Below are 26,554 nucleotides of genomic sequence, written 5' to 3'. Positions count from 1 at the left end.
ATTTATTTTTCTTTTCCCTGTGTTTCATGTCACTGATGTCATAATTTACATCTTTTTATATTTTGTATCCATTAACAAATTATTATAGCTATACTTCTTCTTAACACTTTTGTCATTTAATTTAATTAAAAATAATTTACACATGTCCAATACAGAATGAGAACATTCTTGATGTGATTATATTCTTAACTTTACAATGAGTTTTATTTTATTTATTTATGTCTAACTTTTAGGTTTAGTGGGTACATGTACATCTTTGTTACATGAGTAAGTTGCATGTCATGGGGATTTTGTGCACAGATAATTTTCTTTGCAATCTTGCCAGCATCTGTTGCTTTTTGACTTTTTAGTAGTAGCCATTCTGACTGGTGTGAGAAGCTATGTAATTGTGGTTTTGATTTGCATTTCTCTAATTATTACTGATGTTGAGCATATTTTATATGTCTTGTTGGCTGTGCTTATGTCTTCTTTTGAGAAGTGTGTGTTTGTGTTCATGTCCTTTACTCACTTTTTATTGGGGTTGTTTGTTGATTTGTTTAAGTGACTTACAGATTCTAGATATTAGACCCTTATCAGATGCACAGTTCGCAAATATTTTCCCCATTCTTTATGTTGTTTGTTTACTCTGTTAATAGTGGTTTTTTTTTTTTTTTTTTTTTTTTAATTTACTTGGCCCTGCTCAAAGCAGGACTTTAAAAAATTTGCTTACTAACTCACATCTGTTCCTCTTTGTGGAAATCTTTAATAAAAGGCAAAAGATTTATTTGTTGTGAAGAGAAACCATAATGATAATTTCCTCACTTGTCAGTTTTTGTTTTTGTTGCAATCACTTTTGGTGTATTTGTTATGAAATCTTTGCCAGTTCTTATGTCCAGAATGGTATTTCCTATGTTTTCTTCAAGGGTTTTTATAGTTTTAGGTTTTACATTTGAGTCTTTAATCCATCTTGAGTTGATTTTGTACATAGTGAAATAAAGGGGTCCAATTTTAATCTTCTGCATATGTTATTCAAGGATCGTGTATTGAATAGGGAATCCTTTCCTCATTGCTTGTTTTTGTCGACTTTGTTGACGATCAGATGATTGTAGTTGTGCAGCTTTATTTCAGGGCTCTCTGATCTATTCCATTGGTCTATGTGTCTGTTTTTGTACCAGTACCATGATGCTTTGGTTACTATAGCCTTGTAGTATAGTTTGAAGCTGGGTAGTGTCATGCCTCTGGCTTTTTTCCCCCTAAAGATTGTTTTGAGTATTTGAACTCTTCTTAGGTTCTGTATATATTTTAGAGTAGTTTTTTCTAATGCTGTGAAAAATAACATTGGTTAGTGTTATAGGAATAGCATTGGATCTATAAGTTGCTTTGGGCATTATGACCATATTAACAATATTGATTCTTCTATCCATGAGCATAGAATGTTCTTCCATTTGTTTGTGTTATCTCTGATTTCTTTCAGCAGTGTTTTGTAATTCTTGTTGTAAAGATCTTTTGTCTGCCTGGTTAGCTGTATTTCTAGGTAGTTTTTTTTTTTTCCTTTTGTGGCTAATATGAATAGAGTAGTGTTCTTTATTTTGCTCTAAGCTTGAACATTATTGGTATGTGGAAATGCTACTGATTTTTGTACACTGATTTTATATCCCACAAGTTTGTTGAAGTTGTTTATCAGATCTAGAAGCTTTTGGACAGACACCACGGGGTTTCCTAAGTATAGAATCATGTCATATGTGAAGAGATAATTTGAATTCCTCTCTTCCTATTTTGATGTTTTTTATTTCTTTCTCTTGCCTGATTGTTCTGGCTAGAACTTCCAGTACTATGTTGAAAGGGAGTGGTGAGAGTAAGTATCCTTGTCTTGTTCTGGTTTTCAAGGGGACTGCTCCCACCTTTTGTCTGCTCAATATGACATTGGTTTGGGTTTTCATAGATGACTCCTAGTATTTTGAAGTATATTCCTTTGTAGCCTAATTTTTGAGGGTTTTTAACATGAAGGGATATTGAATTTTATTGAAAGCCTTTCTGTGTCTGTTGAGATAATCATGTGGTTTTTGTCTTTAGTTCTGTTTATGTGATGAATCACATGTATTGATTTGCATATGTTGAACTAACCTTGCTTTCCGGGGCTAAAGCTTACTTGATCATGGTGTGTTTTGATATGTTGCTGGATTTGATTTGCTAGTATTTTTTTGAGGATTTTAGCATGTATGTTCATTAAGGATATTTACCTAAAGTTTTCTATTTTGTTGTGTCTTTGCCAGGTTTTGGTATCAGAATGATGCTGGCCTCATAGAATGAGTTAAGCATGAGTCCCTCTGCCTCAATTTTTTGGAATAGTTTCAGTAGGATTGGTATCAGCTCTTTTTTGTACATCTGCTAGAATTCAGCTGTGCATCTGTCTGGTCCTGAACTTTTTTTGGTTGGTAAGCTTTTTATTACTCATTTAATGTCAGGATTCATTCTTAATCTGTTCAGGGTTCCCATTTCTTTTCCTGGTTCAATCTTGCGAGGTTGTATGTTTCAAGGAATTTATTAGTTTCTTACAGATTTTCTAGTTTGTGTGCTCAGAGGTGCTTACAATAGTTTATGAAGATTAAAAAAATTTCTGTGGGATTGGTGATAGTGTCCCTTTTGTCATTTCTGATTGCATTTTTTTGAATCTTCTCTTTTCCTTTATTAGTCTAGATAGAGATCTATCAATCTTATTTATTCTTTCAAAAAACAAATTTTGGTTTTATTGATATTTTGTATTTTTTTTTTTTTTCCGGTGGTCTCAGTTTCATTAAGTTCAGCTGTGGTGTTGGTTATTTGTTTTCTTCGGTTAATTTTGAGGTTGGTTTCTTCTGTTTCTAATTCCTCTAGGTGTGATGTTAGGTTGTTAATTTGAGATCTTTCTAGCTTTTTGATATGGGTGCTTAGCACATAAACTTTTATCTGAATGCTACTTAGTTGTATCCTAGAGATTCTGGTATGTTGTATCTTTCTTTTCATTAGTTTCAAGAAATTTCTTCATTTCTACCTTAATTTCATTGTTTACCCAAAAGTCATTCAGGAGCAGGTTGTTAAATTTCCATGCAATTGTATGGTTTTGAGAGATCTTCTTATATTAATTTCTATTTTTATTGTGCTGTGGTCCAAGGGTGTGATTGGCATGATTTTGATTTTTTAAAAATTTGTTGAGAATTGCTTTATGACTGAGCATATGGTCAATTTTAGAGTAAGTGCCATATGCAGATGAGAAGAATGTATCTTCTGCTGTTGTTGGGTAGTGTGCTCTGTAGATGTCTGTTAGGTGGATTTGGTCAAATATTGAGTTTAGGTGTCAAATGTCATTGTTAGGTTTCTGTCTCAATTATCTCTCTAATACTGTCAGTGGGGTGTTGAAGTCTCCCTCCATTCTCGTGTGGTTATCTAAGTCTCTTTGTAGGTCTCTAATAGCTTGTTTTATGAATCTGGGTGCTCCAGTGTTGGGTGCATATATATTAGGATAGTTAAGTCTTCTTTTTGAATTGAACCCTTTCCCATTATGAAATGCCCTTCTTTGATCTTTTTGATCATTATTGGTTTAAAGTCTGTTTTATGTGAAATAAAATAGCAACCCCAGCTCTTTTTAGTTTTCTATTTGCTTGGTAGATTTTCTCTATCCCTTTACTTTGAGCCTATGGGTGTCACTGAATGCGAGACAGGTTTCTTCAAGACAGTATACAGTTAGGTCTTGTTTCTTTGTCCAATTTGCCACCCTGTGCCTTTTAAGTGGGTCATTTAGCATGTTTACATTCAAGATTAGTACTAGCGTGTGTAGATCTGATCCTGTAATCATGTTTTCATGTTTTATTTTTTATTTTTATTATACTTTAAGTTCTAGGGTACATGTGCACAGTGTGCAGGTTTGTTACATATGTATACATGAGCCATGTAGGTGTGCTGTACCTGTTAACTCATCATTTACATTAGGTATATCTCCCAATGCTATTCCCCCTCCCTCCCGCTACCCCACCACAGGCCCCAGTGTGTGATGTTCCCCACCCTGTGTCCAAGTGTTCTCATTGTTCAATTCCCACCTATGAGTGAGAACTTGAGGTGTTTGGTTTCTGTCCTTGCAATAGTTTGCTCAGAATGATGGTTTCCAGCTGCATCCATGTCCCTACAAAGGACAAGAACTCATCCTTCCTTATGGCTGCATAGTATTCCATGGTGTATATGTGCCACATTTTCTTAATCCAGTCTATCATTGATGTACATTTGGGTTGGTTCCAAGTCTTTGCTATTTTGAATAGTGCCACAATAAACATACCTGTGCATGTGTCTTTATAGCAGCTTTTTGACATGCTGCTGGATTTGGTTTGCCAGTATTTTTTTGAGGATTTTTGCATTGATGTTCATCAGGGATATTGGTCTAAAATTCTGTCTTTTTTTTTGTTGTTGTTTGTTTGTTTGTTTGTTTTGTGTGTGTGTGTATGTGTCTCTGCCAGATTTTGGTGTCAGGATGATGTTGGCCTCATAAAATGAATTAGGGAGGATTCCCTCTTTTTCTGTTGATTGGAATAGTTTCACACGGAATGGTACCAGCTCCTCTTTGTACCTCTGGTAGAATTCAGCTATGAATCCATCTGGTCCTGGACTTTTTTTGGTTCGTAGGCTATTAATTATTGCCTCAATTTCAGAACCTGTTATTGGTCTACTCAGGGATTCAACTTATTCCTGGTTTAGTCTTGGGAGGGTGTATGTGTCCAGGAATTTATCTAATTCTTCTAGATTTTCTAGTTTATTTGCGTAGAGGTGTTTATAGTATTCTCTTGTGGTAGTTTGCATTTCTGTAGGATCAGTGGTGATATCCCCTCTATCATTTTTTATTGTGTCTACTTGATTCTTCTGTCTTTTCTTCTTTACTAGTCTTGCTAGTGGTCTATACATTTTGTTGGTCTTTTCAAAAAATAAGATCCTGGATTCATTGATTTTTGAAGGGTTTTTCGTGTTTCTATCTCCTTCAGTTCTGCTCTGATCTTACTTATTTCTTGCCTTCTGCTAGCTTTTGAATGTGTTTGCTCTTGCTTCTCTAGTTCTTTTAATTGTGATGTTAGGGTGTCAATTTTAGATCTTTCCTGCTTTCTCTTGTGGGCATTTAGTGCTATAAATTTCCCTCTACACACTGCTTTAAATGTGTCCCAGAGATTCTGGTATGTTGTTTCTTTGTTCTCATTGGTTTCAAAGAACATCTTTATTTCTGCCTTCATTTTGTTATGTACCCATTAGTCATTCAGGAGCAGGTTGTTCAGTTTCCATGTAGTTGAGCGGTTTCCAGAGAGTTTCTTAATCCTGAGTTCTAGTTTGATTGCACTGTGGTCTGAGAGTAAGTTTGTTGTAATTTCTGTTGTTTTACATTTGCTGAGGAGTGCTTTACTTCCAACTATGTGGTCAATTTTGGAATAAGTGTGATGTGGTGCTGAGAAAAATGTATATTCTGTTGATTTGGGGTGGATAGTTCTGTAGATGTCTATTAAGTTTGCTTGGTGCAGAGCTGAGTTCAATTCCTGGATATCCTTGTTAACTTTCTGTCTCCTTGATCTGTCTAATATTGACAGTGGGGTGATAAAGTCTCCCGTTATTATTGTGTGGTAGTCTAAGTCTCTTTGTAGGTCTCTAAGGACTTGTTTTATGAATCTGGGTGCTCCTGTATTGAGTGCATATATATTCAGGATAGTTAGCTCTTCCTGTTGAATTGATCCCTTGACCATTATGTAATGGCCTTCTTTGTCTCTTTTGATCTTTGTTCGTTTAAAGTCTGTTTTATCAGAGACTAGGATTGCAACCCCTGCTTTTCTTTTGTTTTCCATTTGCTTGGTAGATCTTCCTCCATCCCTTTATTTTGAGCCTATCTGTGTCTCCACATGTGAGATGGGTCTCCTGAATACAGCACACTGATGGGTCTTGACTCTTTTTCCAATTTGCCAGTCTGTGTCTTTTAATTGGACCATTTAGTCCATTTACATTTAAGGTTAATATTGTTATGTGTGAATTTGATCCTGTCATTATGGTGTTAGTTAGTTAGTTTGCTTGATAGTTGATGCCGTTTCTTCCAAGCATTGAAGGTCTTTACAATTTGGCATGTTTTTGCAGTGGCTGGTACCAGTTGTTCCTTTCCATGTTTAGTGCTTCCTTCAGGAGCTCTTGTAAGGCAGGCTTGGTAGTGACAAAATCTCTCAGCATTTGTTTGTCTGTGAAGGATTTTATTTCTCCTGCACTGATGAAGCTTAGTTTGGCTAGATATGAAATTCTGGGTTGAAAATTCTTTTCTTTAAGAATGTTGAATATTGGACCCCACTGTTCTGGCTTGTACAGTTTCTGCTGAGAGATCCACTGTTAGTCTGATGGGCTTCCCTTTGTGGGTAACCTGACCTTTCTCTCTGGCTGCCCTTAACATTTTTCCCTTGATTTCAACTTTGGTGAATCTGACAATTATATGTCTTGGAGTTGCTCCTCTCGAGGGGTATCTTTGTGGTGTTCTCTGTATTTCCTGAATTTGAATGTTGACCTGCCTTGCTAGGCTGGGGAAGTTCTCCTGGATAATATCCTGGAGAGTGTTTTCCAACTTGGTTCCATTCTCCCGGTGACTTTCAGGTATACCAATCAGACATAGATTTGGTCTTTTCACATAGTCCCATAATTCTTGGAGGCTTTGTTCATTTCTTTCTACTCTTTTTTTCCTAAACTTCTTGCTTCATTTCATTCGTTTGATCTTTAATCACTGATACCTTTTCTTTCACTTGATCACATCAGCTACTGAAGCTTGTGCATGCATCATGTAGTTCTTATAGCATGGTTTTCAGCTCCGTCAGGTCATTTACACTGTTTATTCTAGTTAGACATTCGTCTAATCTTTTTTCAAGGTTTTTAGCTTCTTTGTGATGGGTTCGAATATCCTCCTTTAGCTCAGAGAAGTTTGTTATTACCGATCATCTGAAGCCTACTTCTCTCAACTCATCAAAGTCATTCTCTGTCCAGCTTGTTCTGTTGCTGGTGAGGAGCTGTGTTCCTTTGCAGGAGAAGAGGCACTCTGATTTTTAGAATTTTCAGCTTTTCTACTCTGGTTTCTCCCCATCTTTTTGGTTTTATCTGCCTTTGGTCTTTGATGATGGTGACGTACAGATGGGGTTTTGGTGTGGATGTCCTTTCTGTTTGTTAATTTTCCTTCTGACAGTCAGGACCCTCAGCTGCAGGTCTGTTGGAGTTTACTGGAGGACCACCCCAGACCCTGTTTGCCTGGGTATCACCAGCGGAGCCTGCAGAAGAGAGAATATTGCAGAATGGCAAATATTGCTATATGATCCTTCTTCTGGAAGCTCGTCTCAGAGGGGCACCCAACTGTATAAGGTGTCAGTCGGCCCCTACTGGGAGGTGTCTCACCATTAGGCTACTTGGGGGTCAGGGACCCACTTGAGGAGGCAGTGTGTCCGTTCTCAGATCTCAAACTCTGTGCTGGGAGAAGCACTACTGTCTTTAAAGCTGTCATACAGGGACATTTAAGTCTGCAGAAGTTTCTGCTGCCTTTTATTCAGGTATGCCCTGCCCCCAGAGGTGGAGTCTACAGAGGCAGGCAGGCCTTCTTGAGCTGTGGTGGGCTCTACCCAGTTCGAGCTTCCTGGCCACTTTGTTTACCTACTCAAGCCTCATCAATGGTGGACGCCCCTCCCCCAGCCTCATTCCCACTTTGCAGTTCAATCTCAGACTGCTGTGCTAGCAGCAAGTGAGGCTCTGTGGGCATGGGACCCTCCAAGCCAGGCACGAGATATAATCTCTTGGTGTGCCGTTTGCTAAGAGCGTTGGAAAAGAGCAATGTTTGGGTGGGAGTGTCTCGATTTTCCAGGTACTGTCTGTCACGGCTTCCCTTTTCTAGGAAAGGGAATTCCCTGACCTGTTGCACTTCCTGGGTGAGGTGATGCCCCGCCCTGCTCTGTGGCCTGCGCCCACTGTCTGACAAGCCCCAACGAGATGAACCTGGTATCTCAGTTGGAAATGCAGAAATCACTCGTCTTCTGTGTCGCTCATGCTGGGAGCTGCAGACCGGAGCTGTTCCTATTCGGTCATCTTGGAACCTCCCTTGTTTTCATGTTTTTAGCTGGTTGTTATATAGACTTGATTGTGTAGTTGCTTTACAATGTTAATGGTCTGTGTACTTAAGTGTGTTTTTGTGGTTGCTGGTAACAGTCTTTTGTTTCCATGTTTAGCATTCCTTTAAAGACCTCCTGTAAGGCAGTTCAGATGGTAATAAATTCCCTTAACATTTGCTTGTCTAAAAGGAATTTTATTTCTCCTTTTTTTATGAAGTTTAGTTTGGCTGGATATAACATTCTTGGTTGAAATTTCTTTTCTTTAAGGATGCTGAATATAGGTCCTCAATTTCTTTTGGCTTGTAGGGTTTCTTCTGAAAGGTCTGTTGTTAGCCTGATGGTGTTCCCATTTTGGGTGACCTTCCCCTTCAGTCTAGCAGTCTTTAATATTTTTTTCTTTCATTTTGATCTTGGACAACCTGATAACTGTGTTTTGGGGATGGTTGTCTTATACAATATCTTGCAGAGGTTCTCTGAATTCTCTGAGTTTGAATGTCAACCTTTCTAGTGAGGTGGGGGAAATTTTTATTAACAATATCCTCAAATATGTTTTCCAAGTTGCTTGCTCTCTCTCCCTCTCTTTCAGGTATACATGAGTTGTAGGTTTTGTTTCTTTACATAATCCCATCTTTCTCAAAGTTTTTGTTCATTATTTTTTATTCTTTTTGTTTTTGACTGACTGAATTGATTCAAAATGGTCTTCAAGCTCTGAAATTCTTTCCTTAGCTTCGTCTATTCTGCTTTTAATACTTCTAATTGTATTATGAAAATTCTGGAGTGAGTTTTTCATCTGCATAAGATCAGCTTGGTTCTTTCTTAAAGGGCTATTTTGTCTTTCACTCCTGTATCCTTTTACTGTATGCCTTAGATTCTTTGAATTAGGTTTCAACTTTCTCCTGAATCTGGATGATCTTCATTGCCATTCCAATTTTGAATTCCATGTCTGTCATTTCAGCTATTTTAGCCTGGTTAAAAGCCATTTCTAGGGAGCTAGTGCAGTTATTTGGAGGTAACAAGAGAGTCTGGCTGCTTGAGTTGCCAGAGTTCTTATATTGATTTTTCCTCCTCTCAGTGGGCTGATGTTCCTTTAATTTTTTTTTCTGTTGAAAGCTTTATTTGCACACACTTAGGGTAAATGAAAATTTTATGATTTGGGTAAAACTTCACTCTTTGGAAAGTAATATTTTACACAAGGAGAAGTTAAGGATACTGGCTCCCAAGACAAAGCTTAGATTCAAGCCCGGTTTCACCATTTACACCAATCCTCTGATTTTGCTCAGTTTCCTTATGATATAAGGCACTCAGTAGCACATGCCCAGTACACAGTAAGTGCTCAGTAAGTATTGGCACTATGAAGTTCAAACAACACCACTGGTAAACTAAGTTCAGATATCAGAGGTAGACACTGTTTATACATCCTCACAGCTGAGGTGATGCCATGGTGAAATTTTTATATCAAGAGGCCTTTGGTAAAAATGATGAGAAGAGCAGAGGAATGGACTTCCTGTGGCACCCAGAAATAAATGTTAAAGGAGCCTATTTAATACTATAGTAACTTCTGGACTTCCAGAACAGTGAAAAAAGAGGCTGGGGTAAGGAAGATAAAAGCCCTCCCACCACCCTGCATGCTGACCTAGGGGATGCTTCCTTCTACTCTGTGGTTAGACCCTCCAGATGGGGAAAAAAAAAAAAAGCATTCTTCATTCTTTAACCTAAATTATCCCCATGGCTCAGTCTCTACACCTTCATCACCAAAGAGAACCCACTTCTCTCTAAAATTTCTGCTGTTCACATAGGTAAACACTACCACAAATGCTCTCCATTCATCTGAATGAAGATGCCAAAGAAGGACTTTCACTGCAGGTTTGTTTGTTGCATTCAAATTATACAATGTAAGGATAAAGTGTACAATACACAAAACCCCCAGCATCAAACAAACAAGTGAAACGAAACACCAGCATCACACATTTCCTCTAAATTCACAGTACAAAAGCAAATATGGAAATGGTTTGGTCGGTAATAAACCATGGCATATTTTCTTCTTCCTCAAAGAAAGTCACATCAGTCATTAATATTTATTTCCCTGTGAAGTTCATTGTTCTAATTTTTCAGGGTTCCTTCAACTCTTTTTTTCTTTTTTTTCTTGTTTTTTTGAGACAAGGTCTGACTATCACCCAGGTTAGAGTGCAGTGGCACAATTGGACCTCACTGCAACCTCTGCCTCTCAGGTTCAAGCAATACTCCAGCCTCAGCCTCCTGAGTAGCTAGGACTATAGGCCCCTGCCACCACACCTGGCTATTTTTTTCTTTTTTTTTTGCTTTTTTTGGTAGAGAGGGGATTTTACCATGTTGATGAGGCTGGTCTTGAACTCCTCACCTCAAGTGATCTGCCTGCGTCGGCCTCCCAAAGTGCTGGGATTACAGGTGTGAGCCACTGCGCCTGGCCCCTTGCTTCAACTTGTAAACTTCAGAAAGCTAAGGAACAGAAAAGTGACTCTCATCCATAGGATTTGACATTCCAACCTTTCATTCACTTGGTGGATGGATACTGAAACCTGCTACATGTCAGGCTTTGCACCCTACCTCTATTTGAGAGTTGGCCAATGGCTTTAGTAAGAGTAAGTTGGGAACTGTAACACATACGTTTACTTAACTTTATTTAACATTTCCCTTTTTAAAACTATAGATTCAGCTCTGACTATACAACTGTACATTTCTAAGTATTTTTTCTTCAGCAGTTACAAACCCTTCATCCGGGATGGTGTAAGTATAAAATAGAAATTGCAAAAAGGTAAATTATTCTATTTTCATTAGAAATTTAACTTTTTAGTCCTGTTTCTATCATGGGACTATTTTCATAAACCCTAAAACTAATCTACAAAAAGCTATTACTGGTCTTTTTCCTTACCAATTGGTAAAATTTCCACAAAATTTTAATCAGTAGCAAACCATGTAACAAGCTTGTGTTTTGACATAAAACTGTGACTAACTATTTGAGAATACCTACTTTGGTTAAACTTCATAGAAAAAAAAAAAGAAGAGAAAAAGTATAGGAAAGCAGACCCTTTTTCTGCTTAAACTCACAAATGGCAGATTCACAGTGGGCTGGAACAGAAAAAGCAGGACTCTTCAGAAACTCCAGGATTTTTAAAGACAAGTTCTCACTATTTTTCCCAGGCTGGTCTCAAACTCCTATACTCAAGCTATTCTCCTGTTCCTGCCTCCAAAGCAGATGGGATTACAGAGCATGCACCACTGTGCCTCACTCAGGTCTTTTGATTAAACTACCAATAAAGGCTAAGTGCATTCAGACTTATAAAATCCCTGAATGAGACCCCTCATTCTCTGTGGTTCTCTCAATTCAAGGTAGCATGATGTCATCACTGAAGTTGTTCCTGAAGATAAAGAGAGGGCGGATGACCAGGGCTAGAGCATGATCCATAACAAGACTAAGTAAATGGTTATAAAGTGTAAGGCAGCAGCTCTCTATCTCTGAGGGGCATCAGAAATATCTGCATCTTTCTCTCTGTCTCTTTTTTTTTTTTTTGAGATGGAGTATTGCTGTGTCACCAGGCTGGAGTGCAGTGGCGCAATCTTGGCTCACTGCAACCTCCACCTCCCAGGTTCAAGTGATTCTCCTGCCTCAGCCTCCTGAGTAGCTGGTACCTGCATCTTTCTAAACATATGAGTGCTTGGGCCTCATCCCTACCTCCAAAGGTGGAGCTCCAGGCGGGTAGGTCTTGCCAAAGTTTAGTCAGCAATTCTGATGTGTGCCACAGAGAACTAATTATTGGTGCAATTCTTCTGCCATGCATATGCTCAACCTTTATTTGGAGTAAGTGAAGGTGATTTATCAATGGTTCATTTTATAAGATCACCACTGTAAGTATTCCTTCATTGTCTACCCTGGCTGCAGATTACCCAGCAACAATCATGGATAAAATGTCAATTCCCTTCATAACCAAAGTTAGAATTTTAGGTGAACGTTTGCTTTTCACACTTTGTTTCTTTTATGTGGTAGAGCTAGGATGTACTTGTTAACTTCTTATTTGTAGCTAGTTTCACTGAAAATTCTTCTGGTATTAGTGTGCTGCTAAATCTCTTGTTTTAAAGATAAAGAGATTTGTACATTCTTAAAAAAAAAAAAGAACTTAAGGAAAACATTAATCTTAGCAATTTCTGATAAAAAGAAAAAAAAAAAAACCCGTTTCTAACTTACCACTGATTTTTACTAAACTTTTAAGCTTTAGTTTATGCAACAGGATCACAATTTATTTCCCCAGTTACTCACACCCATATTGTTTCAAATCGCCAACAGGGAAGTCCAAATCATCATGCTGTAGATTCCCATACCTTAGCTTCTGCAGTGTTTCTCTGCAAAGGGGCCAGAACGATCCCAGCATTCCTGTCTTCACCCTCGGAAGACAGATTATACTTTTTGATAATTACAAATTTTGCTTTTTGATTTATTCTTGGACAAGTTCTCATATCAAGTAGCAAATGCTCTGTCCCCTTCTGAGAGCTCTCCGGATTGTTGTAGATGAGATATCATTAGTGAACCATTCATTCGCTGTGTGAATATTGCTCCAGTGTTTTCACAGCATGCCAGATTCATGGATGAATTTCTGAGCATCATTTCCAGCCTGAGCATACATGTGAACTCATAGTCTGCCACAATTTGGGTGATGTCTTCTCCCTTCCACAAATTGGGAACACCAAAGGACTCCAATAATCTGTCCCACACAACAGCTTGACCTTTGTCATACCTTTTGTTTTGGACTCCAGGGATTTCTTTCAACTAGAATCCTGTTTTTGTTCAGTCCACTTCCTCTTTTGTCCAGGCCTTTCTAGTGTATGTACATTCTGCTGGTTATCACAGTTACTAGCCTCCAGTTTCTCCTGATGGTGTATAAGCACCTTAACATCTCTATCTGCTCCTTCTGAAGACTTTTCCATGTATCAGCTTCCACCCATTTGGCATTCTTGGTGGCAAGTTTTGACATGATGACCTAGTGATGGGCAGGAATAAGTCCATTCTCCTGGTATTGCCAACAGGAGAGATTAAGTCTTTGACAACTCTGTATCTTCCTGTTCCACTCATGTAGTCTTTGGCCAGCTCAAACAACCTGAGGTGCATGTTGGTGACTGGATTAAAAGAATCACAAGCAAGGAGAACCACTTCAGTCTTCTCTGATTTTTCCATGGTAAGAATTTGAAGTTGCTGATTTCAGTAGAAAACTGTGATGCCTCCCTTGTCTGTTCCATGCTTCTGGATTTGATGCCTTCCCTCAAGGCATGTCCAGATGCAGGGTTTTCCTTAAAGACCCTCTCAGCTTCACTAGGTAAAAACCTTAGAAAGGCTGCGGTAGGCTCAGTCAAGGGAGAAAATGTTTCCTCAATCTTTACAGTTACTATTCTTTGGATGGGGCCTTTTGCTTTTATTTTCTATGATGCCCTTGAGAATTTGCCTGTGGTATCAGTTGGGTTCAGCAGACTGGCTTCATTTCTGGATGATTTCAGGGGGACAAGGCTCAACTCAGCACTCCTGAGCCATGTGCTCTAACCCTGGGGGCTGGAACAAGGCCCACAGCTTTGTTCCCATGGCCTGTGAAGTGTTAAATATCTGCTGTGCCAGAGGGGCTGAGGTGTTCCTGGTTCACTGGCAACAACACTCCAATGGGAGTGCTGGCAAAATCACTTCACCGGAGTAGTGGCAGAGCAGTTTGTGCATGTGCACTGGTGGCAGTGGGATGGTAAAGTCCACCCATGCATGCTGGCAAAGCAGTGGGAGGAGGCTTCACTTGGGTGCATACTGACAGGGTCCAGTCTACAGAAGGTCTTCTACAGATAGGCGGGGTCTGCCAGCAAAGGGGCTATGACAGTGGTCACTGCAATGCACCCTGGTTGGGCATCTGAGGCTGCACTGCCAGTGGCACAGTGCAGGCAAGTGGGCACAGTCAGGCTGGGACTTCGAGAAAGATTGGCAGACAGGGTGGCACTCAGATCAGAGTGGCTCTGTCTTATGGGCAAGAGAGCTCTGCTCTCTCCAGCTCCAAAAGTCAACAAAGGCCAAACCTTCTTGAGGAATGTGGCAAGCCTTGGGGGATTGGCACTCCTGGTCATGCTCCACTGCAGCCATTCCCATGCCAACCTTTCTGGGCTCCACACAGGTTGGAGTCCTTCCCCGTGCCAACTCTACAGGCAGCTCTCTCTACTAGCTGAAATGTTTGTGGGGGTCATGGGATCTCCTGCAGCTAGCATTCTGGAGGTCCATGGTGAGAGTAGGCCACTCCATGCCTATTTAACTAATCCCTTCCCCAGGAGACACTGGGGGCCAGGAATGAGTCCTGGTGCCTGACAACCTCATTGAGAGTTCTCAACTTCCTCCCCCTACAGCCTAATTTCTGCATCTTCCCTTCATCCACTCTCAATGCCTACCTTCTAAAGATCTGCTTGGGCTGAGCTGGTCTTCTTGATGGCCTGGTTTTTCAGTGGGAGATACTCTTCCTCGCTGCATCTAATCAGCCATCTTGACTCTCCTCCTTTGCTTACAATGAATTTTGTACTTTCATATGTTTTTATGTTGTTAGTGTCCTTTTGTTTCAAGTTGAAAAACGTTCTTTAACTTTTTTTTTAAGGGAGGTCTGGTGGTAATGAATTCCCACAGTTTTTGTTGGTCTGGAAAAGTATCTCTCTTTCATGGCTAAAAGATAGTTTCATTGAGTATAGTATTCTTGGTTGACAAAGTTCCTCCTCCACCCCCTAGTCAGCACTTTAAATATATCATCCCAAGCTCTCCTAGCCTACCAGGTTTCTGCTGTGAAATCTGCTGATAGCCTTTGGAGGATTCCTTGTATATAAATGAGTCACTTTCTTCTTGCTGCTTTCAAAATGATCTGAAATTCCAGAATAGAAGCAGGGGGTGCATACTTAAACATCAGAAATAAGGTGGGGAAACTCAGTTTAATGGTCATCAAGGCCCACTATTACTTGAGCTGTATAATAAAATATTAAACATGAAACCTTCTAGGCCAACCTCTTTCCTAGCAATGGATTTCTTTTCTTTTCTTTTCTTTTTGAGATGGAGTTTCTGTTGCCCAGGCTGGAGTGCAATGGTGTGATCTTGGCTCAGTGCCACCTCTATCTCCTGGGATCGAGTGATTCTCCTGACTCAGCCTCCTGAGTAGCTGGGATTACAGGTGTCCACCACCACACCCAGCTAATTTTTGTATTTTTACTAGAGACAAGGTTTCACCATGTTGACCAGGCTGGTCTCAAACTCTTGACCTCAGGTGATCCACCTGCCTTGGCCTCCCAAAGTGCTGGGATTGCAGGCATGGGCCACTGTATCTGGCCTAGCAATGAATTTCTTTTACTGAGTCACTTGTGCTTTGGTTTCAATAATGATTTATAATTTCCTTGTGTTGTGAGATGTGACAGAGGTTTGGCACACACAGAATTAACGTTATTGTCATCTCCATGTCTGGGTCTATGAGCAAGACCCTTTGGCTAGCTCATGGGAGCCTTAAGAAATGAGAATTAGACAAGGCTCAGTGGAAGAGTAAAAGCTGTTGTCACTATGGAACCATCTCGTATATTTATTGTTCTTGTTTGCTAATTATTTTTTGTTTTCCTTTTCATAGCCTCTGTGACAAACTCATGACCCTGTTTCTTTGCACTAAAATCTCTGAGTTTTTGTGTGTGTGTGTGTGGTTCACTGAGTTCACAGGCACTGTCTGAGTGGCACCAAGCATTACATTTATCTGAGCAATTCATTGGCCTTTTTATCTATGAGACTACCAGAAAATTTAGCAAAGCAAAAAAAAAAAAAAAAAAAAGACATTATTAACTGTTGCTACAGACTATTCTCTTGCTCAATAAATAACATTGAACTCAAGTCAATATGGCTGCTACAGACCTAGTCCATGATATACCCCAAGGCTGAAATTATCAGAGCTAAATGGGCAGAACCTGGATATGAAAATTTGGGGCAGGTACTTGAAGCTGGACTCAACTACTAATGGTAGGAAAAACAGCCAGGCAAGTAAATTTTGGTGTCCAAAAAGCACAGTGATAGATGATTTCTGACTCTTGCCCTTCCTATTGGGAGTACAGGGGCACCTGGTGCTATCTTTATGGGGTGTTGAGTGTCATTGTCTGAGACTGAGAATGCAGAACAATGGGTGTATGAATGCTGAGGAAGTCAGAAAGATTACCAGGTCTTAAAAGCAAGAGGAAAAGCTCATTTGGGATATGGAAGTAGGAGTTCAGAGTTTGAGGGAGAAGGTTCAGCAAGAGCAAAATAAGAAAAATGGAGTGGAGATGAGAAACTTACATTTAACATCCGGGAAGAGTAGGAGTCATCCCACCATTGTTCTGCTGGAAGCTGGATTAAAGATCAAGGCATTTGAGGGCAGCAGATGAAGAGTAGTTGGTGAGCAGATATTATTGCCTCAACCTTGGGTTCTGTCTTCAGAGGTAGGGCTTCAATATTTGAAGAGAATTTCTGGGAGCTATGTATAGTTTTTTTTTTTTTTGGAGTAAATGAGGGAAACAGGATGCTGGAGTAGGGTTTCAATCACAGTGAAATTATGGAAGTTCAAAGCTTAGATACGGGCAGTAACTTTTTTTCTTTTCAAATTCATGTTTTTGAAAAGCAGAAATGTTTTCACAAAAATCACAGTATTCTAGATACCAAAACCAGGGTAATAATTTCAATTACAAATTCATTGCTTCATTAAGTCTTTCTGTGGAATAGAATAGATTCCAAGACCTGGGGTATAATGGAACAGAGGCATTCCCAGCAATGAATAGTGGAGAGTGCTAGACAGTTCAGAACAGTTTATACAAGAACCATAATCAAATGGGAAACAAATAATTGATGGGCACCCACCATACACAAAGAACTAGTCATTGAAAAAATCAGGTATGTAAATGTGTGTGTGTGTGTGCGCGTGTGTGCATGTATATGCATGTACACTTATGTGTTTGTGTACGTGTGTGTTTGCCTTGGAGGTGAGGGATAAGATGCAAAAACTAAGACATAAAACTTGGCACAGCTTTTGTTTAGCTCCAAATCTGGTTGAGAAAATAAGTCATAACATTCACTTAAAAAATAATAAACATTGTGATTGACCAAGTGAAAAGAAGGTCAAGGTCACTGGGACTATGGTGTTCAGAGAAGCACTAACCAGAGAGATATATTTGAAACTTGACTCAATTGGAAATGTAGGATTTGGGTAGGTAGAGAAGAGGAGACAGGACATGTGTGGTGAGAGGAAAGGCATTAGAAAAGAGTGTGGAGGTGCAGGTGTGTTGACAGGCCAGTGAAGATGCCACTATGACTGTCATGGAAAGTTTTTGTAGGACAGTAGTGTAGCTTAAGCCAAAAGGAAGACATGGAGTTCGTATTCTGAATTTAAACCATTATTTTTGACTCTTTTATTACAATTTGATGTTTATCCCATCACAGCTACCTTTCTGTTGTCGTTCTGCTCATTTTGACTTCAATTAGGAATCATATGGGATAAGGAGATTTTAGGCAATAAATAGCTAGCATTTCAGTGTAATTGATTCGTGGAGGTATATTTTACATTTCTTAATTTTAGTGCTACAAAAAAGTGTTTTCTTTGTTTGGTTTGTAGTACAACTAATAAGCTAATAAGAGGTCAAGATTTGAAGCCAGGTGGCCTTTTAAAAATCCTATATTCTCTCCAATATATGCTGACCCTCTAAATATCCATTCCACCCTGCTTGAACCCCTCTTGGTTGGAGATATATATATATTATATACACACACACATATATATGTATATATACACACATATATATATATATATGTGTTTATATATGCCATGTACTGAACTCTTGTGTGCTTCAAGCACCATGCCAGGTATTTTCTACATTAGGATATACAAAACTACATAAGGGATGTGTGTTTATTTGACCTGCATTTAATTGTACAAGAGTATAAAGCCTTCTTTTCTTTTGTAAGAAGTCATCAATGAGTGAGTGACATTGTGTGTACACAAACTCCCAGAAGGGTGACAGGTGACAGTGATTGACTGTGTGGGTGGGTATTCCAATGAATGCTGAAATGGGAATGATGCATGCAGAAAGTGTGTGAGAGGGAATGTGGTTGTCTTTGATCAAAGTCAGTTAGTCAATTGGGTCTACATTAAGGATAACAGCATGGCAAGATATGAGGGCACAGCACTTGGAGGCTTGGTTTCCATTTGGAGGGTAGGGGATTCAATCAGAGTATATTGGCGTGGCCTACTGTCTTAAAATTATTGCTAAAGGCACAGCAATTACTCTATATGATAAGCTTGGGATAGTCTTCTCTCAGAGGCAAAAAAATCCCTAGTCAAATCTGCAAAAGAGTTGTTATGCTCTTTATGTGTTGTCTGTGCGTGTGTGTGTGTGTGCGCACTTGTGTGTCTTTCAAAGCCAGCAGTGAAAGGCCAAGTAAAGCACTGCAAGGCAACATAAATGATTTAAGACCCAACGATTTTGCCAGGGAAACATTCAAGACGGAGTCTAATCCTTTAATCTAACCCCAGTCCCTTTAAAAGCTTTGAGCTAGGAGTTGACTCAGCATGTCAGTGCCAAGAAGATCCATTGACCCTGAGTTCAGTGCTGAGAAATTGAGAAATGTTCTTTTTAATGTCTATTCAATAAATACAGCATCCACCTTGCAAGGGGCTGCACAATCCACTTCAAATCCATTATGGGATGTTCTTGTGGGCTGACAAGTTGTCCTGAGACAACAGTGGCCATGAGATGAGGTTAACCCTTCCTGTGGAATGTAAATCATCACAGCCACTGCCATTGCTGGCTCTCCTAAGACCTTGGAAAGAAGATGCTTGAATTGATATGAGAACCCTGTGGTGTTCATTTCCCTTCAGACTAAGGCCATCTTTTACAGAATGCATTAACTCTTGCACAGAGATCTACATATAACCTGCAAAATAGTATTTTAAAAAACAAAAACAATGACAAAAAAGAAATTACATATTTCCTAGAGTAAAGACATTATCTCCGTCTTTACTTGGAGATAGAGATCAGATTTCTCTCACCCCACTTGGCATGGAAAATCTCTGTCATGTTGCTTGTGCATACTGTGGCTATGCTTTATAAATTCCTCATAAAAACATGTGAAAATGATGTGTGATAAAGAATAGTTGTGATAATCACAGGTGAATCGAGAAATCTGAGAAATGTAGTTTGGGTGCTGAGGTAATAGATTTTTGTGCACATTTCAGTGGTTTATGAGACAAATGGGAGACAATATATAAAAATCAGGACAATTCCAAAAAATGTTTAATGGAGGCTAACTGTCCTCCTATGGGGCCATAGGGAAAAGTGACCTAGAAATAAACACACTGACAAATTTCTCCAGAGTTGGACCAAGTCAAGGCTGAGGCTCAGTGCTTTGGATTTTTGTCGTTATAATAACACATTCTCTGGCATGAAATTATTCACTTCATAGCAAAGTGTGCATGTGTTGAATAAATATTTGTGGATTGATAGATTAGCTGGTTTGCTGTATGTGCTATCACATTAACCAAGATAGACTAATTGTCTATTATTTGCCAAATTGCTCATCACCGTGGGATCCATTCATTTAGCAAGTTCTTATTGAACATCTTCTATCTATCAAGGACCCATTAGAACCTAAAGTAGGGTTTTGGATAATTGGGAGAACAAAGACAATTTATAGGGTTGCCAAAAGTGCTTTCCTTGAAGCCAGTCTTACAGAATTTGATAGGTATTTTGTGGAAAATGGTTTCTATTGTCAAGTTAGTTTGGGACACACTAATCGAAACACAGAAGTACTTTTACCAGAATCCCTCTCCAATAATAAGCTTATCTTAACTGTCAATCTCAAGAAGGGGGAATACAACAAGTAATGTTTAGCCAACTTTTGACCATAAAGTTGTCCTTTTTCCAAAAAAAAAAAAATATTTCTTAGAAATAGTGTTCTGTAGAGCATACCTTGAAGAATGCTTTCCATTGAATTCAAGTGGGATGACTTTCTCAAAGCAACTAGAAGAATTTTGCAGTCAACCTTGATTTTCTCCTTTGTGTCTGAGAAGTTGCTAGCAATTTGCTTCAGTGGACTCTGAGGAGGCCAGATTTATGCCTCCCAACAGAGTAAAGTGACTTCAGTGTACAGATTGCTGGTGTTGAGAAATGTAAGCTCTGGGGATAAGGGAGGGTTTAAGCAGCCAGGGAATATCTCAGCAGAAAAAAATGACTACATGGTTCTGCCCTTCTCCATCCCTGCCATGTTCCCCCTGGGTCTATTTAGATCAGGGACAGAGCACTATACCCAGAGCTAGGCTGCCTGTTTGCAGGGTTAAGAGTGATTTCTTCTCCCTTTTTGCACTTTCATGTGCCTCTCACTGTACACCCTCACACCCAAGAGTAGAGGTCATATTAATATTGCTTAAGCTGACTTTGTCTCCCTTATTGCAGAGGGAAGAGGTAGCCCCGTTATCCTAATCAGTATTACCCAGTGAGCAGGTGTGGGAGAGAATGGACATTTATTATATTCTGTGGCCCAGGTCAGGTGCTAGCATTTTATACATTGACTGTTGGGGCAGGTATTATTTTTCTCATTTTAGAACCAGGGTTAACATAAGTAACTTACTGTAGGTTATGAAACTAGTGAATGGTAAAAATGGGATTGAATCTGGTTCTGCCCAATTCCAAAGTGCACTGCACTGTAAGGTAGATGCATGTACAGTGCTTTACAGGAGGCAAAAAGTTCCACATGAGGCATTTCATTTGAATCTGATCAGTTGTATTAAATCAGCTTGAAGATTAAAATAAAAATAGAAGAGATTCCCACTTACCCAAGGTCACACAGCAAGTCAAAGGCTCAATGAAAAAGATCCCTATCTAAGCGTGGGCTAGACATCCAGTCTCAAAACAGAGGATGACTTAGGTTGCGTTTATTATAATTGTGACTATGATTTATAAATTCATAATGATTCATAAATAATATCCTCCCATTTAATCCTTGAACATTCTCAAAGTAGAATTTTATTATTTTCTGTTTATTTCGAAGAGGAATATAGGGATAGAAAAAGCACTAAGAGATGTGATCATCATCAATGCTAGATACAATGCTAACAATTTGGCAGTTACTATTTTATTTAATCCTCAATGATCTTAATCCCCATTTTACAGAAGAGGAAAGTGATGTTTCAAAAGCTTCAGGCTTCTTCAGATTCTAGAGCCTCAATTGTCACCCACTTCCTGCCTGCCTCCCAAATTAAGACTCATCCTTAAGACTTCTGTTTCTGATTCACACTCTTTCCAATATAGTCATAAACTGTCAAAAGATACGGATGTAAAGTGAGAGCAAATCAATAACCCAAGTACCTTCTCTATGAGAGAAATCATGTGTGTGCATGTCAAAATATGTGCATGCATACGGTCGTAAATTGAAACCCAGCACACTGTGTCTTAAACGGTTCATTTGTTTTAGAACTATGAGTTCGAGGTTCTTTGTATGTCCCATCTCCACGGCTTTTGCTCATATTTCAGTGAAATCCTGTCATGAGTCAATCTCTATATCCAAGTCCTTGTGAGTTTTCCTGATTGATTAGGATGGAGTATCTGTGACTCGATCAGAACTGCATATTGTGAATAGTGTGACAGCCCCGTGTATCACCCTGGGACTCCGTCATTGCAGTAGCTGGAGTCCCAGATTGGATTGTGTCGGAGCATTGACAATCCAGTATTGATGTTCATGTGACACTGGGAGCTACTGTAACAATCTTTATTTTATCTGTGGCTTTTGCTCTCGAGCTTGGGTTGAGCCCCCATAGGGCTACCACGATAATCAACACCTCTAATTAGCACTTAGAAATATCTGGCTCCCAAGGCTGTCATTAGAAGACAAGCTTGGTATGCAAAATACTGAAGCTCTTACATTTCCCAAGCAAAATTTTCCTCCCAGGCCTATGTCATGGATAGTGCTTTCAACACTCTGCCAGCAGGAGAACTCCCTCCCTGCCCCTCTCATTTAGGAAGAGCTGAATTCAGAGGATGAGGTCTGCTTAGGCAACTGGGAGGCTGGAAATTAGACATCGTGTCTCATACCTGATTCTTGCGCTCACAAAAGCAGGTCCCTGACTTGGGTCTCCACCAACTCTCCACTGCAGTGATTGGGATGATGATGTGTGCAGTGATCAATGCAAAAGAAAGTAACAGGAAAACCTTTCCTCTGTTCTACCCTCTCTTTTTCCTTTATGAATGAAATGGTGGAGAAAGAGCTAAGCAGTCTTGTACCTCAGTATTCAACAGGCCAAGGGGACTACTACGAAAGATGTTTCCATTCTACTCACTTCCACCCTTCCTCCAGCAGGGAGAGGCAGCAAGATAGCTGCACTGAGGAGGTTTTATACGGGGAGGGAAATGATCCATTGGCCATGGTGTACTTGAGAAGGGGCTGGCAGTTTATTTTCCACAAGCCATCACCAAGTCAAGTTTAAGCTAATGCTGATAACAATTTATTGCCATTATCATTGTTGCAGAGCAATGAGAGAGCATTAGGACACCCAGCTGCAGCGGATGTCTTTGACTCCCTCCTCTAAATGCATTAGCCTCTTTAATCAGCTGAGGTCATATCATGTCCCCCATGCAATTTTTAGAGAGTCATCCTTAGATGACTTCATTTATTTTGAAGGGCAAGTCAAATGTAGGAAGTAGTAAAGAAAAGGAAATGAGGGATAGTGAGACTGGCCTAGACCACCATTGAAAGGGCTCTGCTGCCCTTCATTCTTACCTCCATCCCCATCCCCTACCCAGTTCTTGCAAACATGGTGGATGGATTTCTCCAGAACCAGATCCAGGGCAAAGTTTTGTGAATAGAAGAGAGGCTAGAAAAGTCCATTGAACCTTCCTAACGTTGCCAGGGATAGATGTAGAAGACTTGCTTTGTGGTCTTCTCTGATCTGCTCACTGGCAAAGTGTTCGGGTCAAGGATTTAGGAAAATAAGCTTTTGTACCACCTGTTCTTTTTCTTTGTTTTTTCTTTTCTTTTTTTTTTTTTTTCGAGACAGAGTCTTGCTCTGTTGCCCAGGCTGGAGTGTAGTGGTGCCATCTCTGCTCACTGCAACCTCTGCCTCCCGAGTTCAAGCAGTTTTCCTGCCTCAACCTCTTGAGTAGCTGGGATTACAGGTGCACGCCACCATGCCCAGCTAATTTTTGTATTTTTAGTGTAGACAGGGTTTCACCATGTTGACCAGGCTGGTCTCGAACTCCTGACCTCAGGTGATCTGTCCACCTTGGCCTCCCAAAGTGCTGAGATTATAGGCATGAGCCACTGTGCCCAGACCATCTTTTCATATTTTTAAAAACAAATTTGATATCATTACCCTCATTTGCAGAATAAAGCTTCAGGCTAGTGTCTACTTTCTCTTATGAATATACCTGTGCAGTCCTCATCTAGTTATCAAGATTGAAAAGTGAGCCACTGCTACTCACAAATAACCAGTTTATTTTGTTACCTTTCCACACACACACACACACACACACACACACACCCGCCCACAAAATTTAATTGAGATCTATTACCCTGACAATATTTTAAGTCAAAAAACTGCTTATAGTAGTATTTCAGTTCTCCTCTTATGAAGGGAGTATGATTCCTATTCAAATTCAGTTCTTAAGCACCTAATATTTATTGGGAATGGTTCTAGGCATCTTTTTGCACACACTATCTCTTAAAGCTACTTTAGCTCTCAAAATGAAAACTTGAGGTTCTTATTCTTTGTATTTTACACATTATGAAATTGACTTATGAAGAGAGTGTAATTTACCCAATGAAAAGCAGGCATGGATTTGGGATTGAAGTGCCTTTTGATTTTTCTTCGAATTAAACAACATGAAGGTAGGTTATTTTCATTTTCCCACAAGGCTTAATCAGGCGCCACTTTGCTAAGAGCAGAAGAAGCAGTCTGGCAAATGTCTGCTCACTGCGGAGTAGCAGGTATGGTGTGGTGAGATGGGGATGCCACCTAATCTTGAGCTCACAGGTGGTGTAACTCGGAACAGGCACCCAACCACTTGAGCCTCAATATTCTCTGTAAAATAGGGATTAGTATACCTTCCCTAAAATTGATGATGGTAGTTGGTAATGAAGTAAAACACCTGCCAAATAGTAGGTACTCAATACAAATGATTTCCTTTCTTTTGGACAATGATAAAATTGTGCTTCTTCTGATGATAACAGCTAGTATTTCGGGAGCGGGTTATATTTTGCAACACACTTTCAGATATTCTTTTTTTTTTTTTTGAGATGGAGTCTTGCTGTGTCGCCCAGACTGGAGTGCAGTGGTGCAATGTCGGCTCACTGCAACCTCCATCTCCCAGGTTCAAACGATTCTTCTGCTTCAGCCTTGTGAGTAGCTGGGACTACAGGCACACACCACCATGTCCAGCTAATTTTTTTGTATTTTTAGTAGAGACGGGGTTTCACCATATTGGCAAGACTGGTCTCGAACTCCTGACCTCGTGATCCACCTGCCTCGGCCTCCCAAAGTGCTGGGATTATAGGCATGAGCCACCTCACCCAGCCCAGATATTCTTTACTCTGTCACCTCACCCCTCTAAACAAGTAAATATCAGAGGTAGTCACAGACAGTATTTTTGTATTGTTACCTATCAAATAGTGTATTCTAAAAGAATAAAAAATAGAACCAGTGGGTAAGGCAGACTTGGAAATGGGGGATGTGATGTTGTTTTCTTGAATGAGTACCTGGGAAAAGTAGGAGGTGGGAAATTAGCTTTCTACTTTTTATATCCAGTTGAAGCATTCATGTTTGTTTCCACACCTGCCTTGTCAATATGACCAGGATGAATCCTGTTTTGTCTGTTTACTTGATATTTACCCAAGTCTGCCATCAACAAGAAAACACATCTCAGCATCTCACTTGGCAAGAGGAAGAATTGAGGCAGCACAGCAGCTGTCATATTTATTTCAGTGGCAAAGCAGGTCAGGAAAATTGATAAAATTAATCATACAAACTAGCAAACATCAGGAGTGAGAACGTGAAGGAACAGATGAGTTCTTGCTTCATTCCAGGCTGCACCTGCCCTTAGTTCTAATGGAATCTGTGCAATCAGCTGATGAAAGCAAGGAAGGAGGGAGTTGTGGCAATGGAAATAAAGGCCTGAAGAGAAATGGGAACATGAGCAATTATTGGGGCAGGTCTTAGTCTGTGGACCTGTGGTGTCTGTGAAACTCTATTAAGTTGTCTGAGGCTGTGGGAAATCCATCTTTAGGTGTCCCATGAAGAGAATAAGTTCAGGACCTAATATTGGCTTGGATCTATGGCCGATGATCCTAACTTATTTGGGCAGCATTTCTTTCCTGTTGTAAGAGGAAGCATGGCTATTACTGCAGTAGTTTTTGACTCTAGATATGCCTTAGTGTCACCTGGAGAGCTTTTAAAACTACTGATGGCCCCCACTCAACCCTAGGTGAATTGAATCAGGACCCAGGCATTGATGATTTTTATAAACTTTCCAGGTGAATTCTAAGAGGAGGCCAGTGCTGAGAGCTCCTGGCCTATAGCAGTGGTCCACAAATATTAGCATTCATGAGAATCATCTGGAAGGCTTGTTAAAACTGAGTTTGCTGGGCCCCATTTCTGTGGTTTTTGATTCAGTAGGTCTGGTTTGGGGCTTAAGAATTTTTATTTCTTAAGGTTGGGCGCGGTGGCTCACGTCTGTAATCCCAGCACTTTGGGAGGCTAAGACGGGTGGATCACGAGGTCAGGATATTGAAACCATCCTGGCTAACATGATGAAACCCCGTCTCTACTAAAATTACAAAAAAAAATTAGTTGGGCGTAGTGGCGGGCACCTGTAATCCCAGCTACTCGGGAGGCTGAGGCAGGAGAATGGTGTGAACCCGGGAAGTGGAGGTTGCAGTGAGCCGAGATCGCGCCACTGCACTCCAGCCTGGGCTACCCAGTGAGACTCTGTATCCAAAAAAAAAAAAAAAAAATTTATTTCTAATAGACTCCGGGGGATGCTTGCATTGCTGATCAGGGACAATGCTTTGAGAGCCACTGACTAGAGGAAATGGCATGAGGTTCTTTTTTTGATCCTGTATTAGTCTGTTCTCACACTGCTGATAAAGACATACCCAAGACTGGGTAATTTATAAAGAAAAAGAGGTTCAATGGACTCACAGTTGCATGTGGCTGGGAGGCCTCACAGTGGAAAGCAAAAGGCATGTCTTACATGGCGGCAGAAAAGAGATAAATGATAGCCAAGTGAAACCCCCTTATACAATCATCAGATCTCCTGAAACTTATTCACTACCAGGAGAACAGCGGAAACCGCCCCCATGATTCAATTATCTCCTACCTGGTTCCTCCCACAACACATGGGAAGTAGGAGAGCTACAATTCAAGATGAGATTTGGGTGG

General features: G+C 40.0%; 1 non-coding gene and 1 pseudogene across 1 annotated transcript; both read right to left on the bottom strand.

Moving 5' to 3' along the window:
* Positions 1-671: 671 nt before the first annotated feature.
* On the bottom strand, positions 672-789 carry LOC111539377. The gene has a single exon (XR_002730653.1). It is a non-coding gene; the product is annotated as a U5 spliceosomal RNA (small nuclear RNA).
* Positions 790-12,431: 11,642 nt separating this feature from the next.
* LOC111539238 lies at positions 12,432-13,302 on the bottom strand (annotated as a pseudogene).
* Positions 13,303-26,554: the final 13,252 nt, after the last annotated feature.

The sequence above is a fragment of the Piliocolobus tephrosceles genome, chromosome 1 (assembly GCF_002776525.5).
Source record: "Piliocolobus tephrosceles isolate RC106 chromosome 1, ASM277652v3, whole genome shotgun sequence".
NCBI lineage: Eukaryota > Metazoa > Chordata > Mammalia > Primates > Cercopithecidae > Piliocolobus > Piliocolobus tephrosceles.
This window is presented reverse-complemented; position numbering and strand designations above follow the sequence as displayed.